This window comes from Rhagoletis pomonella, unplaced genomic scaffold (assembly GCF_013731165.1).
Source record: "Rhagoletis pomonella isolate Grant_MI unplaced genomic scaffold, Rhpom_1.0 Rhpom_scaffold_00011, whole genome shotgun sequence".
Lineage (NCBI taxonomy): Eukaryota > Metazoa > Arthropoda > Insecta > Diptera > Tephritidae > Rhagoletis > Rhagoletis pomonella.
The window spans coordinates 11,121,491-11,128,921 of record NW_023458565.1 but is presented as its reverse complement, the minus strand read 5'-3'; positions in this window follow the sequence as shown (position 1 = coordinate 11,128,921).

Here is a 7,431-nt window from a genome sequence, read left to right as displayed (position 1 = left end):
CATTTTTCAGCGAAATACTTGCAATCGAAATTACGCAGCTTTAAAGGGAGCTGTGACAATGGCAGCAGGCAGTCCGTTCGCTGAGCGTTTTTTTTTAAGTGTATGGATGAAGCACCCTGTTGGATCCAAATGGAATGAAAATCACTTACGAAGAGGAAGCAAATTTCGGGAATATTGTTTTCAGGTAATAAAAAAGTTTTGTCGCTTAAACTTTTTCTAAATGTTTGACCGAGCTTCACCTCTAATTTGTGTGGGGCGTTTTGATATTGTCACAAAAATGGAGGTACCTAGAATTTTACGCCGCCTCGGGACAGAAAATTAATTTTATGAGGAGCTTTTACAAGGTAGAACAGTCGGCGGTTTGCCATTATCTGCCGAGGTGCGACTGCTATTTGAAGATACTTTTGGATGTTTTCAGAAAGTGGCCTCGAACCCAGGCCCTGACATTTTGACACAACCAATATATTGGGAAATTGTGTTAAGGTTAAGGAAGATTGGGCGGAAGTCCTCTGCCTCTGGAATGCAGTCTTCTTCGATGCCTCACTGATGACAAGTAATGGCATTTGATTCCGCTCTCCATTCCTTTTCTATTGAAGTATGCATTACATTTAACATTGCGTGACATTGGCGGTAAGGTAACAGACTACCAATTTGGCAACTAATAATCATCTCCCTACTGGGCATGGCCTCCAAAGTGCGCCTGTGTGTTGTTGAGATCAGCGCCTAAAAGCTCACTGCCAGCAGCAGAAACGCTTTCCTATTTTCTTAGCCGGCCTCAAATGCCGTTCGTACTTTTTCTTGCTTTTCTACGGTACAACAAAGAACGCCAAATTGTCGTCATGCTTGAAGCAACCTACATACCTACATAGCATACATACATACATATGTATGTACATCGAAGGAATAGAGGTTCCTTGTTAAGGTGCGCAACATGCCTATAGTTACATACATACCTATTCAGGTAAGCAGCAACATACATATGCACATATACATGGAACGTACTTAGCCATAGTTACGCCAAATTGACAGCCATTTCAAGGAAATGTCGAGCACAGGTTATTGAAATTTCAACCCCTGACAACACCTAGACAACTTTCATGTCTGTCGCTGCATTGTCGTTCTCGTACACCTCCATTGCCCTAGAACTTTATTTACGCCAGTCTGTACTCCATCCTTCATACATACATACATACACACATACATAACTATTACTCGGTTGCTTTGTAATGTCATGTTAAGTGTCTGCCTGTTTGTTTGTTTGTTCGTTTTGTTTGCTACTTGGTTGGTTGGTTGGCTGTCTGCTCTTGGTGGGTGTGGCGCACATTAAATGCTTGAAAAATGGTAAAATTCATTGGTAAACAACTTCATTTAGACGCATTATGAGCGCCAGGTACTTAGTTACTTGAACCTCCTGTTGTGAACCTACTTATTTAGACTAAGTAGGTAAGTTGCTACTACTCACTTACATACATAGCTACCTAAAGTGAAGAAGTTTTGTGTTTAATATCAACGTGGAGCTTTTTAAATTAGGGAATTTGTTTTTCAGTCAACTTGGAATTTGTGGTGAGCTGTAAACTTCGGTGATTTTCGGTGATTTACTTTGATGTTCATACTTAAACGTAGTACTACATTCGTACTATATACATATCTATGTGCGGCAATATGTCTAAGCAGGGTATGACAATTGGAATACAAATACGTGTCTAAATACCAATATAACTTGCAAATTAATAGCATAGGGTATCCGTATCGAAAATAAGTCGACAAATTAATCATGCTAATGTCTACATATAATAAAATTGTAACAAGCCGATGTCTGTACATTATACATTTTAAAGAAAAATTAATTGGAAGAAGCCATATAAACAATTTTTAGAATTTTTGTATGCCTGTCTGTTTGTATGTTTGTACGCGCATCATGAAAATGAGTAGAATATTTACCGGTTTGTTGCTAGAAGTCTAACTTCAAATATAGAATGAAAAAAGTTAGGGAGTTGCCACCCGTTTGAAAATTGCAGTTTAAGTAAATTGATAAGGTAAAGTAAATATTGCAATATGGCTGTTAAAAGAAAAAGGTTTAACAACGCTTATAGCCGAAAATATTTTTGTTGAAGGTTGCCACCTGTTTGAAAATTTTAATTTAATTTAATTGATAAGATAATTTGAATATTGCAATATGGGTATCAAACTGAAGAGGCGTAGGAAAGTTTACTGCCGGAAATATGTTCGAGCATTATTCACTTACCTAATGACTTTAATTTAAATTGAATTCAATTTTTTAACCATGTGGCAACTCTACTACACGTAATTAGGGTATAAAGCCTTTTCAAAATCAATTCGTTTGATACCCATATTGTAACAATTTATTTACCTTTTTTAATAATTTGAGCTTAATTTCTTAACAGGTGGCAACTCTTTTCGAAAAATTTTAACCTTATTGAAATTACAAGTCCTCTGCAAGCGTCAACTACAACAACAACAATTTCTTTCTGTATACCGAGAGGACTACGATGCTCTTTTAAATCGCTCCCTGATCAATTAGCTTTGAACTATTTCAGTGTCTCTGCGAAGCCACGCTGTAGTTATGCATAGGCGATATTTACGATCCAATCTTAAGAGGTACGCTCACTCCAAAGACAAAGGTTGTTAAGCTCTACCAATTTGATGTTATTCCGGCCATCCTCGCAACCGTTCTGACACTCCAACCATCGAGCTTGTCAACGGTCAAACAAATCAAAGAACCATTTATGTCTAGAGAGAGCTCTGATGAGAAAATGTGATATTATCCTAAATAGCAGCTCATTTTCAATTTCCATACATAGCAATTATAGGGTTTTTGCTTTTGGCCTAAACATAATCTTGCTCACACGATAGTATTCAAACTTGAATGTCAAAGCCTAAAAGGGATTGCTGCACCTGATCACAAATTTTTTTTTCAGTGGGTTCAAGTTAACATTTCCCAATGCTTTGGAGAGGTTCCTTGCAAGTGCATAAAAAGTGGCTGTTAGAGGGTTAAAATGTTCTAAAGGCAGGAAACTTTCGTCGCAAAAGCAGCCCTTGATAATCGCTGGAAATAAGAAGTCTTTAACAAACTCAAAATAAGGGAGAAATACAAAAAAAACTGGCTTTTTTTACAGTTAATCAACACCTGAGCCAATTCTAAATTCGTTATCATTTTCATGGCAAAATTCGTTGGAGGGTAGGGATAATTTCAATAACTAATTCAAAAATTCATCCACCGAAACTTAAAGAGCGACAATCAATCAGCTTACCAACAATGCGCTCTCTTTACTGAAAACCCCCGAAATTTTGCTCATAAACAAAAAACTTTAATTTTTATCTAACTTATTCCAACTAATATTAAATTCAATCATAATAATTGTTATAAACACGTAATAAATACAATCGAGATTGCTCCGGGTTGTACTGGTCGTCAATTACAAGCATACCAATTAATTAATTAATTAAGTGCGTTCACAATGGCCCGCATTCCGATGCCAAAATATAGAAGCAGTCAGTGAAAAGAGCAATTAACAAAAACAATAAAATCATTTATCACCACAATGCCGACACTCTTAATTTATTTGCAACTAGAAGAACGTAGCGCAGCTGGAAGCTTCTTGAAGTTGTTGTGCGCCACAGCACGTACAGGAAAATTGCTTAAAGTAATTAACGCTTAGCATCATAGCAGCGTAGGAGAAATTCGTTGTGGCAGTTTGGATTGAAGAATGTAGTGTAGCAACTTCATTAGACAGGCAGCAAAAGCAGGTGGTGGAGCGTAGCCGCGTGCGCACCGTTTCGGGCTATCTGCCACCGAGAAGTGTGAAAATTAGTTAATTTTATAATTAGTCGCGGAAGGTAATCAGCATAATTTAGTTAAAAACAACAGTTTTCAGTTAATTTGAGTAAAAGAACACCAGACATTTTTAAGTAGGGAAAATTGAATTGAGTAAGGAAGTATTTACTTAGATGTGTAAAAAATTTTAAATTCGGAAAGTTTGGCATGCGTTGGCAAAGAAATTTGAAAACTAAGTTTTAAAGCATGTTTTAAAGCTTCATTTGCTGAAATTTTTTTTGATAGCTTTATTGACATTTATAACTAATGCCAATATCTATATATAGATAATGAATACAGCAAAGAATTCAGAAATGCAAACAACTACAAAAAAAAACACTTAAAAAAATCTATACATAAAATACTTTAAAAATTCGATACAAATTTCAATAAGCTCTTTGATTATGGTGACTGATTCTATAATATATCGACACTGAATAAAACAACCAGTCCAGAATTGCCTCGACTATAACAAAATATCTACTTTAAAAAAACCTGTAAAAATTTCGGTGAGCTTATCGATAAATATAGTAGGATTAATTGCGATGTGTAATGCTAATTAATTTTGGATTTATAAATATATTTCTATCGAAATCAATAAAAATAGCGACAATTTCATTGTGGGAAACATCGATTAGTAAATATATAATACCGTTCAACAAGAATATCAATAACAAATCCTTAAAAACATTTATAAACATAACGATAACAATATCGATAACCTATTCAAATATAATGGGAACGAAACCGATGACGAGTACTATGCAGTTGAAAGTCAGAATAGGTGCACGGTCAAAAATTTGGGCTTAATTTTTAAACCGCGCTGGGACTACTGCCTTTTTTAATCTTTTATAGTCTACTTTTTAAACCAGTCAATAGTTTTAAGCAATTTTTAATATATTCCGGTTTAAATTTTAGTCCAAAAAGTTCGTGGTTTAAAAATCAAACCAAAATGTTTTAATTCTAGTTTCTACATAGGTTTCATATATAGAAAATTTGGTTTGAAATCTAAACCGAAATAGAAAATGTTTGCACACAGCGAAATGTGGTGTTGATTTAAACTCAACATATGAAAGCACATTTACATGCGTGGCTGTAGCTGAGTGTGCAAAGATGATTGATACAATTGGTTGCTACCAAGGCTGTCCGGGCTCAACCCCCACCAGACGGAGCATGAAATTTAAGATTTTTTTTATTCTTAATAATGAAAGTGTTGGGGGTTTCAAATTTAACCCGAACCGTTTAAATTCTAAACTCAACATACATATGTGCTCTCTTTTTTTTTAAACTTGGAAGGATTGTATTTGGAACTAAATTTAGTTTGGTCATATATGTAGTCCAAAAAGTTTAAAATTAAAACCGAAATTTTTAACCGTGTGCTTCTCAAGTTCACGCTCTATTTTGCTTTTACGCTCTCGTTGCAATTTTCTACTGGACAAGTTACTATACACACCTAATGTCTTTCGGTGCTTCTTTTTTTGTTGCGAGGTATCTATCTAAAGATCATTCAAAGACTCTCGACCTCTGCGTTGAGATTCGGGGTAACAGAGGAAAGATTGGAAATGTATACTTATGTCACTAGCCTGGAATCCAGCTCTTTAGCAATACTTACAGAAGCTTCACTTCCAAGTTCGAGCTGTTTAATATGCTCATTTGTTTTGCTTAGAAACTATTACGCAACTATGCTTTCTTACCGCTTGATCCCTAAATACAGGCAACTAACTATATTTGTTATACTCCTATACCAAAAAAAAAACATTTTTTTTTTTCAAAATATGTACATAAATGTATCATTTTGCCTTTTTTAATATTTTGCTTTACTTGCCACATTTTTACAAAATTTTTCTGTGAAGAACTGTTGGAGAATGAAACTTGAACGATAAATAATATTAAATTTTTGTAGTAAGTTCATCGGAACACACCAATTGGGAAATGGCGAAACCTTGCGATTAACATGAATAGTTCTCGTGATGCATTTTTATCCCAAATCATACTATCGGCGTTACCATATTCGCAGTTTTAATTGTAAATTACTGTTTCTAAACAAGCTTAAGGTTTTTTTAATTATCTACCTTCTTGTGGACATTCGAATTTCTTTTTAAAACATTACATTTTATAATAAACTTTTTCTTTCGGTTGGTTGGAAGTCCCTTTTTATGGTAAACAAAAAATATACTGTTTCAGCTGCTCTTTGCATTCTAGTAGCCACAGTAAAAGTTGAAAGAATACTCTCATATATAAATTGAAAGTTATATGTATGTAAATCAAGACATGTATGTACATATATAGAAATTAGGAGATAGATCAATTAAAAAAAATTTTCAAATATATTTTCGAGAAATAATTAAAGAGATGTAAATATATAGAAATTAGGAGATAGATCAATTTAAAAAAATTTCCAAATATATTTTCGAAAAATAACGAAATTTAGTTTCACAAACAAACTGTGATTAACATATATTATTTCATAAATATCGTTTTGGTTTAGTTACATACCATTGAAAATTTTACCGCTATTCCATTTAAAAGGATTTTTTTATATTTATTACAATTAAAAAGCCTTAACTCTCCAAAAATCCCTTAGCTTTTAAAGGTTACAGTTTCTTTCTTGGAAATAAAGTTCTTTTCTGGGAACACTGATTACTATCCACTTTTTCGCTTTTTTTTGCCATTTAAACCCTTTGGTTTTAAATTTCGGCGGAAACCATTTACACTGCTATTAATTGGACCATTTCAATTTTGGGTAACTTTCACAAAGGATTAACAGCATGTAAACATTTTTTTTAATCGTTTGTTTAAGTGTTATGCTTTGAAGTGAATTAAATTTTAAGGTAAAACTTTTTTATCGTTTTTTAATTGCATTTGATGTAAGCATTACTGTTTGCTACCGTAGTCGTATGCTCTCACATACATACCGACATAAATATATATGAATGTGTGTTTGTATATAGGCAACACTACATCCAAAAAACAAAAAGAAAACCAAAAACTTCGGCTGCTTATTAAATTCCAATTAGTTAACTTTGAATTCAGTTCAATAACTTCTTTTACGAGCTTTAGGCAATTTCCACCACCCACCAAACTTCCGCCAAACAATGCTTATTTCCGGTAGAACTCTTCCTGTGTGTGTGTGTGCCTGTACGGGCTCTTTTTTTTTACTTTTATTCTTTGAATATTCCACCGCTGTATTTCTTCTATTTAGTAAATACACAAAGTAGAAACAAATAACAAACAATGGAATAAAACTTTTTCTATAGGGAATTCTAATTATATGGAATATGCTTTCATGTACATATATATATATATATATATGAAAGTATATACATACTCACATATACATACATATGTACGTACAAATATGAATAGCGTTGTTATTCTTAAATACGAAGTTACGAAGTACATTAAAGCTCCTCAAATGCAACAGTCTGTAATCGTTCATCGGCTTTAATTTGGATTTAGTTAAGTATGTTTTCAAGCTTCTATAGAATTAGCAGAAATGTTTTGATTTCAATAGCACAATACACAAATTTTCAGAAGTAGCGCAGCTTATTGGCGAAATTAGTGATTCAGTTCGTGTTTTAAAAGCTTTAATGGGT